The 11,092-nt window shown below is 38.4% G+C and overlaps 1 long non-coding RNA gene across 1 annotated transcript; it reads right to left on the reverse strand.

Annotated features, from left to right (window-relative positions):
* Positions 1–111: 111 nt before the first annotated feature.
* LOC137278112 (uncharacterized) lies at positions 112–6,311 on the reverse strand. The gene is made up of 2 exons (XR_010956642.1): positions 5,996–6,311; positions 112–3,344 (listed from the first exon to the last, which is right to left on the reverse strand). It is a non-coding gene; the product is annotated as an uncharacterized lncRNA (long non-coding RNA).
* Positions 6,312–11,092: the final 4,781 nt, after the last annotated feature.

Here is an 11,092-nt window from a genome sequence, read left to right on the forward strand (position 1 = left end):
ATACTCATGTCAAGTATTTCTTGTACTGACACATCATTCACAGAACGTTTTTTGTAATAATCTTCAAATATTTTTATGGGATTAGATGCGTAGTTTCTAGAAATGAGTCGGTTCATTTCAATTTTTTATTGTATGTAAGGCAACATGCATATACACAATGGATTGACATAACACATGTTGTAAACAACCAAGTCGACATAATTCATTTTGTTACAAAAACACTGGATATAATACCCATCAAAAGACTCACTAGTGTAAATATAGCCTCTTACTTCAATCAACTGTTCCAAGTAGAATTTGCAAAACATTCCATACTGTTTCAAGGTACTGTTTACGCATGAACTGAAGTGTTGTAAAACAGATTTGCAAGGTTGAAAAGATTATTTTCAGGATGATAAAATCGGTGAAAATTCTTACAAAACCTTACACCAAAATGCAGCTGTTCAAATGCATGGTTATTTACAAATGCTTTTCAACAATTAGATGGATTATACTTGTGCAATTCATCTGCAGAAAGTTTGCAGTTGGTTCCTTCAAGGTATTGGAGAAATTCATCTTGGATGTCACCATGTGTGTATATGTAACTTATTGTGAGTGAGTCTAAACTTTTGTATGGGTAGTGTATATGCACAGAGCAGTACAGAGCAGGTTAATGTGAGGGTGGAGGAGGAATTTGGTGAGTGATGTATGTGGTTATGTAACTCACTTTATTCAGTGTCAGACAGTCAGTGAGTGCTCCTAATGCACCAAACAAAAACTGTCAGTACTACAATAATTAAACTACCACCACAACCTACTATGTCTACTGCATGAATCTCGACAATGTGACAACTACAAAGTCTGCGCATGAAACTTTAACCACTGGAATGTTCAACAACGTCTATTACTAGTGTATACAGAGTCGACTTGCCAGCAACAGGAAAAGTACACCCAATATTCGTTGCATTCCACAGGTTTCTGCTCATATTCAAATTTGACCCTAAAGAAAAAAACAATAATGTTCAAAACTAATCTTTTGATTGAGCGCTGTGCACCTGACCTGTTACTGTAGGCCAAATAGTGAACATGTTGACATATATTTATCAGTTCAAATATTTCTGTTGTCATGTCCATGGATGTACTTTCTGCTTTCAAAGTGTAGCCTTTACTGATTGAAATTATTCTGCGTGACAGTAATGTCCTTCCAGTTACATTTGAAACGGTTTGTCCAATAGCTCTAGAAAAGAAGCGACTTTAAGTTTCCCTTCTTATGGGCAATATTCACACAAGCCCAGTCTTTAATATCAACATTTCAGCTTTTTAGATATCAATCGAGCATACGTGTTTTTTACGGATTTTTTAGAGCATAATGGGGCTTTTGTGCAACGTTGGTTCATTCAAGACATAAAGCTTTCAACGCGTTTTATGGCGTATTTAATGTGATGTAAGGCATTTGGCATATATATGGACATACCATTTGAGCCTAAGAACGCGCATAGGGTCATGAACAATTTAATATATACAAGTAAATATACACACCTCGTCAGCTTCTTATTTGTATGCAGATATTGTCATAAAATGAAAGTAAAGTGAAGTATATCTAACTATGGTCTTATATAGGATATGTAATAGGATATGTAACTCATCTAATTTGGCGAAGTCTGGTGTATTTTAATGTTACTTTTGTTTGGAGACGAACCCCTGCCAGACACCTGCACCTTTGTTATAGTTGACATGCGCACATTCTCATAACCCGTAATGTGACCTTTCAAGCTGAATGATTCAATGGGGATTTTATTACATGTTTATGCTTTTCTTCTATCCTCTTGAAACGGTTTAAATCTATGATTAGTGCTTTCTGCAAAAAAAAGAAATTTAATTCTTTTTATTTGTCGTCAGTAAACGACTAACACAGTGGTCAAGCGTGGAAACACTTATCCAAAAACACGCACAATTTGGAGATGTATGTTCGATTTTTGATGATGTTAAAAAGCATATAAATTGTACAGTTGCTTGGAAAACATAAATTTGGAATCGATGCTTCATGTCCCCGCTGTCAAGAAAGGTCTTAGTTGACTAACTACATGTTTTCATGGCGCCTTGAGACACAGGACCGTATTACACAACATCAGGGATCAAACATGGTTGTATGCAAATATTGGTGAGGCCGGATGTCACCAGATGTTTCAAGTCAAAATTGTTCTTGTCAAGGGTAGGAGGTTTGGGGACATCCGTTAACGCTGGGGATTGGATATTTTCTAATTTTTCATTTAACACGAACACATTTCTGGATAGCATAAATATTTTGACGTCTAATTTGTCTTATGAAAATAACACATTGATTATATATAATCATGTGTTTAGATTGATGGGTGTACACGTGTCGACATCTGAATATGACTGCAATATCTGGCTACACCAGCGAGGGTTTTGTTACTATCTGTTACCCAATCAATCGGATCTATGCAGTAAAGTTTGTTGCCAAAGACTTTGTGGAGTAGTTCTGTTACAACTAAAACGAATTTAGTAGTGTTTTTCACGTAAGTGGGGAGGAGGCATCGTCCCGTAGATTACCATGACGTGAATGGTATGGAAGTTCATCAGTATTTTCATGCTGTATCACATATCTGTTATCTTTGAGATCCAACCAACGTCTTCAAATGAAATGAACTTATGGAAATAAATATGTAGTGACAGCAGAAATATTCAAAAGGTCTTGCACTGACAGAGGCATGGGATGCTTGCACTATACATTCTTCCAACTTCCCACAGGTCGCCTTTTTTCAGACATGTCTTGAACGACTGAGTACGAAACTGTTCTAAGGGAAAATGTATGTCTGAATAATTATGTTACGTGTCAGTGCAATATCTGGAATTGTCTTGACATCATTTACGGTGTGCACAATGTTCTGTATATTCACATATCTGCACGATTCCACTGGTATCAGGCATTGTTCACATAGTATTATTGTCTATTCAGATAGTACCATCCTCTGTTCACTAGGTATCCGTATGTTCTAGCAGTAACAGCCACCGTTCGTATGCACTCCATATCTCGTCACTTCTTCGTACGTGTGTAGTATCACAGATTCACAGAAATATATACCTGATACAAACCAATCATCATGAAGATACAGAATGCGATGATGACACAGAAGTCATGATGGATGTTGGAGCAGCCCTGTTGGTTCCTGCCACATAACATCAAGTCAAAGTTCATTATCTCCACGGGCATCAGTGACATGTCATCCAAGTTGTCACTCTCTATTGATCGTGTCAACGTCGTGGTTCTTAATTTGGATCCATCCATGACCAGATAGTACACATCACGAGACATGTATGTTTCCTGATTCGTGGCTCAGATTCTGGAAGTATACAAACTTAGGAAGTTAGGAAAATAGGAAGTGATAACAAGCCGAAATATCACAGTATAAAAGGTCCAAACATTTCATCTCGAGATCAAAGCATGGTGGTATTTTCAGTGAAGACAAGTGACAAGCTAACACAGCGACACAGACCACTACACCACAACAATTCAAATACGTACATTACCTCCGCTCCACCATGGATGTGTTGATCAAACATGTACACAATCCACATGGCCATTGGTCAACACCTCGTAGACTGCATAGACTATCAAGACACAACATGAATACCTACTGGCTGCACGTTAACAGGGCACTATGTGGACCACCATGGACATTGGTCAACACCTCGTACGCTGCATAAATTATCAAGATACAACATGAACACCTACTGGCTTCGTGTTAACAGGGCACTGGGTGGACCACCATGGACATGCACACTAATTAACTTGGCACACCAACGGGGATCGAGGAGCGTGCACATATACAATATTTGACATGAAGTTAATGTATGTTTTGCGGGAATGCAAATCTTGTTAAGCTGGGAAGAAGGATTACTATCGAAGGCAGTGTGACTGAGTATTACTCACTGATATGATACCACTGCAATATACTGACCCCTATTTCAGTGCTATTAGTGAATGTGGTTAGTAATATTCTGTGTTTTTCTCTCTATATATTTCCCATAATTATTCAACTTTAACACTTTTTTCCTGACGGGATTCGTTAATTGTTGGAGAGATCGATACTCCCCACACAATTATTAGATACTCCCCCTCCCCTCATTTAACCCATTTATCACCTATAAACATCTTAAAAATACTCAGATTTCATTAATATGTGCAGAGGGACACTCGTCTGTCGCAAATGACACTCGTATTTGCTCCCCTAATTGTTCAATGATCTAATTACAATACCAAAGCGTATTATTTTCGAGGGATATGTATCAAATATTTGTCTAAACCGAAAAGTCGATTTGGCAGACAACATTGCTTTGCAGGCTTCTGAAGCTGTTTCCCCTGTACACAGACTGTTTTCTAACGAGTTCTGGTCTTTTTTCGACAGCATATAATATCTTCAGTGGTAAATATGGTACTTCAGTATAAGGGCTGTGTTGAAAAGAAACACTCGATTCCAAACATTTCCTGTTTACGGAAACATAGAACAGAGCAATATCATGTGAATTTGGCCGTACCAGTATGTTTGTTTCAAGCAGATACAGAGCTGTTAAACACTGGATTAAATTGGTCAGAACGGACGTGCACAGATATCCACTTTAATGTTATAATATTGAATCCGTCTTTTACTGTTTGCCTGTGGGTATTCACATGTTGGATTATACCAAAATGTTGGTGATGAAAAAATGTTTTGTATACATTGTGCTTAAGCAGAGATTAAGAGATAATTACGCCCAAAATTGGCAAGGCAATATACAAGATTTACATTCTCTGAAAAATAGTAGTTTTGTAAAATCAGGATTTTACCCTCAAGCGTTATATTACATACTTGAAAAAGCGATAAGACATTGCTGGATAAATTTCGTAAATTTGGAATTTCTCTACATGATTTGAATTTGAATGCAACCAAGCGAAACACGGATCTGAAACGCAGATTTTATGTGCACCAGTGTAACGGCAGTCAGGTTCAGGATGAGTTTCCTATTTTACTCCAATGTATAAACTATGGTGATTTGTGGATAAAATATTTACCATTTCTTAATGGCAAATATGTACGTGAATCCCAAGTGATAATTTTGTTGAATTCAAACAATAGATTTATCGTTATGGCAATGGCCATATTTATAAATTGTGTATTTTCCAAGAATGTTTGAAAGGGTGTTTAAATTTATTTTTTTCTATTTTCATATTACATGGCAATAATTGTAACATAAAGTAGGCCGATGTTACTGAATATAATCTACCTGTCTGTATATAGGCAAGAGCTGTTATTTCTGTACAAAATATTTGCAAAAAAATATGGGCATATGTTTCCAAGTGAAAATATTAGTAAACATAAATTATTACTGTCGAAATTAACGCTTGGGTATTTTCAGACGTTTATTCATACATATCTTGAACAATGCACTATAAATATGACATAGAACGAAATTGTATTCCTTCAGGTCATTCATCTAACGACTTGTTTTGTCCTAAAAACATACGGTGGTCAAACTAAACATAGTATTATAATTGTCTAACGTTATTCGTGATTATTAAATAATATTCCGCACCAGAGATACCAGTTTTTATCCACTGAAGTTAACTCATTCTGAAACCAGGAAGAATTGGTTACAGCTGTAACTGGCATGACGCCTATTATAAGATGTACATACCATGTCGGAGAGACAGACAGACAGACAATCCATCCTTCACACTGGACGTGGACGGGCACTGCGTGTACTGTTGCTCGTGTGGAGCATTTAGGACAATGCTTGTGTCGAACATCCAAATACCACAACTAGACTAACTGGGCTTAGTACAAATATCCATATAGACAATTAAGTCTTTGTGGGTGAAACTGTACATATGGAAGTCATAATTATGGATATTGCATTGCTTCATAGTTGTTAGTATCATGTAATGTTCTGTATATGTGCAGTTATCAAGTCCAGTTATCAAGTTCATTGATTATGGTTTTACTGTAGTACATACCTGACAAGCGGAGTTGCAGTTGGAAGTTCCTGATTCCAGCTCAAACACTGCTGAACAAGGTACACATGAGCTCCATGAAATACGGTGGTGTGACGTTGCTCAGATCATACTCTGATATCATTGCACTACCAGGATCTATCACCTGTATTGTTGACGTGCTTCATCCCAGATTTATCCCCTCTGAACCAAACCCGGATGCGCTGTGTACAGCACGGAATGTAATAATTGGGTCAGTGCACAACACTTGATTTAAGGTTTAAAGGGGCACTGATGCGGAGCGAATAGCGTTTCCCACCAACGGTCTGATTACGAAACCAAGCAGCAAATTGGTCAGCACCGTGAAGGAAAAAGAGACTGGGCTCCTGTCTACATTAGCGAATTTCTTCATCCTAAGAAGTGAGGAGGTCGGATGCCACATGCTTTTATTTAAAAATATCCATGGTATTCCTTATCTGATTGTAACAAAATAGTCCAGCAGTGCAGTTTTTTTTCTGATGCCTGGATGGTATAGTGACTGATCCAATTTGATCCTATTTCTGTGTTTTTTACCTCGATATTTAATCATGTCATGTGAAAATATGATGTCTACATACACGTAGCAAGCCATTTGTTTCATATATATCCGAAAGATTGCAAAGCTTTATATTTTGATAGTTTAGTTTGAGGGTTGGCACAACTGTCATAACAAACATCATACGTAACATTTGGTAGCTACGACCCTGGTTTATTATGTATGATAATAAAAAACACACAGTTGATTTACCTGAATTCGTAAACTAATAACAACGCATTTGCCATTGGTACAGAAATCTGAATTTTTTCTTACGTTAAAAAACTGATTTACCCAGCACACAGCAAATACCTATGTGCATTTCATATGTAATAACGAAGTTCCCTTGGTATCTTAAAAATAGTTTTGGCCCATAAGTGTTTTCAGGCTGCATGCGACACAGAGATTACATCTTCCTTGCTGTAACTCGTGTTTGATGGTATACACCTACACGTGTTATTTGTCATCATTCACTTGATGGTCAGTTAATGAATTTATAACGAGTATGAATAGTGGTAACACCACTAAAATTACTCGACATAGGTTCCCACTTGGCATTTCTCCTGTGTGGAGTAAATACTCAACATTATAAATTAAGGTCTGTAATGGCAAATGTATTGCATGTTATGTAATATGTGCATGTAAGTGATGCAAGAGGGTTTATCAGCTGAGTTACAAAAACAAACATCGATCAAAGGATTAACCGATATCACACTGATTGATTAAATACTTCCACAGCGGATTTGTCAAAAAGGCAGTGTTTATGAGTGTAGATTTACGTAATCTATACTGAATACACCCTGTCGTAAAGTACGAGTGTAAAAACAACATCCTTCCTACAAAGAATTAACCGCCACTGCCTTGACTGATTGTTGCTCATTACTGGCTAACTAATGGCGGACATCATACAGTTAGTTGCCAGGTGTGCTGTCGTTGGTAACCAGTGAGATTATGTATACACACCAGTGTGAAAAATTTTCAAACGATGTGTCACTTCTTCGCATATTAGACTGTTGAAAGACACAAGACATAAAGCAGGATTATTTAGCAGCTGCAGATGAATAGAATATCGTTCTTTTATGTGGATATTGATGGATACATTCCTCAACGAGGTAATAGCCTGACATTGTTGCTATAAGTTTAGTCTGTCTTAAATTGAATATTTGCATTTTGTTTTAATTTATTTCTTGTAGCATTCAGCAGAATCTGTATTACGGAAAACATGCACTAGGTCGCGAATAGTGTGTGTGTGAAATATGATTCACGTTGGCAATCTATGCAGTGTTTAGATATTATAATCGTGTTAGAAATTCACTGTAAGTATGAGCAGACTGTTTTGGTTTTTTATTATTATTTCAAAATGAATACCAATGTAACAAGGAACTAATTAGATTTATAGGACAAAATATAAAGACGTACACTGTCTTCGTTATTTTTCAGTTATTACATTTTTTTATACCTCTGGCAGATAAGTAAACTTCAAGGTTTAATTTGTTTTCATAATAACGAAGTAAAATGACTTCATCTTTGTTAATAAGTCTACACATAAACTATCAATTGCGCATATGGGAGGCGCAGCAGAGATCACGAACCAGTCACAAATTCTGGGATATCATCCGGGCACTCACGGGAGAAAAACAATAACAGACGAAACCACCAGCCCACGGAAATTGCCCCTTTATCGGTGCCGCTTTAACGAATGTAGAACCCTTAAACTCACCGTGAATCTAGAAACATTATTATTCAGTGTTGGGCGGAGCTGTGTGACCAGGTGACACTTATTCACGCGCACTGCTTCTCATTTGAATATGAACACTTATATGTTGTCACCGCGCTGCAGTGGTTGTGGTACAATCAGTACAAGCTGAATGAATCCTTCTTAAAAGAACGAAGTGAAAGTTACCTTGAAATGTGATGGCAGTTGACAGAGGTACTGTATGTTGAGGCAGTGACATGAACTACATAAGATAATAGTCTGCCCCCAGAATCACCTCTTAAAAGCACGGATGGGTTCTATCAAATAAGGTGAAGACGTAGCAAAGGTTAAAAGGGTTGAAATTTGCAAAGTTTTATTGGACTGAAAATTAACCTCATACACATTATAACGATTGTATTTTTTGCACTGAATCGATTTTTTAAAATTTTGTAATACTGAATTAGGATGAAAACAGATCCCATACACATTACACAGAAGGAATATTTCCTTCGTCAGAAGATAAACCCCGTATCCTTTAAAGAATGGAGTAATGTCCACAGAAGAGGACTATAGTCTCCACAGATGTTATCAAAGACAGTAATGTTTCATCGGCTAGAAGATGGAGCCCCGTGGTCATTATAGAATGCAGTAATGTCCAAATTATACAAATTTTTACTCTGTTCACACTACAGAAAAGCAGTAATTTTGCATTGGATTGAAGACCTTACCAATAAGCATTGTAAATTGTAGTGATGCAGGGTAGTCAAGTAGATAATGCGTTCTCTATTCATACCTAACGTACGGGTTCAGTTTCCATAATGTGACAATATGTGAGGCCAATCCCTATTAATCACCGCCGTAATGAGGTAGAAGGTATATAAACCGGTGTTGGTGGTCAGACCCGGTTCACTGCATGACACCATACCCTTATTGCGCCGCCGGATGTTGCTTCAAGTGTTATCTACTTACTTCTGAGGCACACACAGGGTATTATGATGATGTTGAAACATCTATTACAGCAACCAACAATTTAATGAACAAACCTAACAGGGAGACGTGGGTCAGTGCCACAATGAATACACTCTTGCGTCCACATCAGTACTGAACAGAGTGTGGACACAGTGGTGTTATACCAGTCATACGTGTTCAGATGCAGTGGCCTACCCTGCGATGCCATACCCGCATACGGCGTCCTGTGGAGACCTATCCTCATATGACGTCGTGCAATGCACTACCCTCACACGGTATCCTATGGTATCCTACATCATGCAGTGCCATATACCCTCATGCAGTGCCATATACCCTCATGCTGTGTCATACCCTCACGTGGTGTCCTCCGGTGTCGTACCCTAATGCGGTTATCATACCATGACCTGCTGCTTCATACCCTGATGCGGTGTCCTGTGGTGCCCTACACTCATGTGGTGGCCTGTGGTGTCCTATCCTTATGCGGTGTCCGGCCCTCATGCCCCGGCCTCCTACCCTCATGCTGTCATACAGTGTCCTACGATGTCTACCCACATGCCCTGCCATGACATCATGCGGTGACCTGCGGTGTCCTTCCCTGGTGCTGTGTCCTGTGGTGTCCTATTCTCACGTGCTGTCCTGTCCTTATGCACTGCATGATCGAGTCAGAGAATCAGGATTACAGATGGAACACCCCCCCGAATTTGTTGTTTTCGAGTCAGCACGGGGGTATTACTGTAATTATCTAGCTCACCAGGGAGGATAACCGTCATGACGCCATAAACCACGATCAGTATGGCGCCAACCTATCCCCTTTAGACGTAACTCTTTGGTCGTCCTCAGATCAGTTGATGTTCAAACACATGCACAGACATAAAAACACATTTTGGATTCCACCCTGCAGTGTAACAGCTACACTATTTTTATGAAAGTAGAGTTTTTGTGTTTTCATCGAGTCATGCCTGAAATAATATTCTGAAATAATTTTAATATTAATATACACGGATGTATTTGATATTCGTAATAGCAGCGGGTTTACAGTGAACACAACATGTGACTATATGAGGATGTAATAGTCAACCTCCACCAGAGCAATTCATACATTATTTTATGTGGTTTATATATGTAATTTATTACACACAAAAATTTTATAGCTCTTCCATGGTGTGTTTACGCACATACGTCTCTCACATGTCCTCGCAAAAAGGTCCCCGACATCACAGTTGGTGTTAACACATTCCAAGGTGCGACAACTCTATGTTAGTTTTCTGAATTGTAGCTAATTATGAGGTGCACTAATTACAAGTGCGAACAAAAATCAAAGGAGATGAAAATGCAATTACTTATCTCTACTTATCTATGTGGAACCTGAACTTCAAGCCTTAAGGAACTTTTCAGACATACGTCTTTTGAACGTACCACAACTTCTCTTGATCACCACCCATAAACACAACGCATGGGATGCACGTGCACGATACAGTAGCTCCCCCCCCCCCCCCCCCATACACACACACGGACATGTGGTGCCATTCTTGACATTGACGGTTTTGAAGAAGATCGATATATCACTGTAGACCATAAAGTTGACAATCATCTTGCACCAAACAGTTTTAGTGCTTGTGCTTAACCGTCCTTCTTAAAATGGAAATCATACAAATTTCACGTCACACACCAATCATCTTTCACGAGTGAATATTTATAAATGTAATGTGCTTGACAAACCGGTCTTCCGATAAACGGTCAGTGATCCAAGGGAGATAACTCAAAGTTAGTTTTTTGGCTTGATAAGAGAGTCCATTGGAAAACCATCTGCTAAAATGCTGCTTTCCCGTGGTGGATTGAGAGAGAGAGAGAGAGAGAGAGAGAGAGAGAGAGAGAGAGAGAG

Source organism: Haliotis asinina, chromosome 3, assembly GCF_037392515.1.
Source record: "Haliotis asinina isolate JCU_RB_2024 chromosome 3, JCU_Hal_asi_v2, whole genome shotgun sequence".
Classification (NCBI taxonomy): domain Eukaryota; kingdom Metazoa; phylum Mollusca; class Gastropoda; order Lepetellida; family Haliotidae; genus Haliotis; species Haliotis asinina.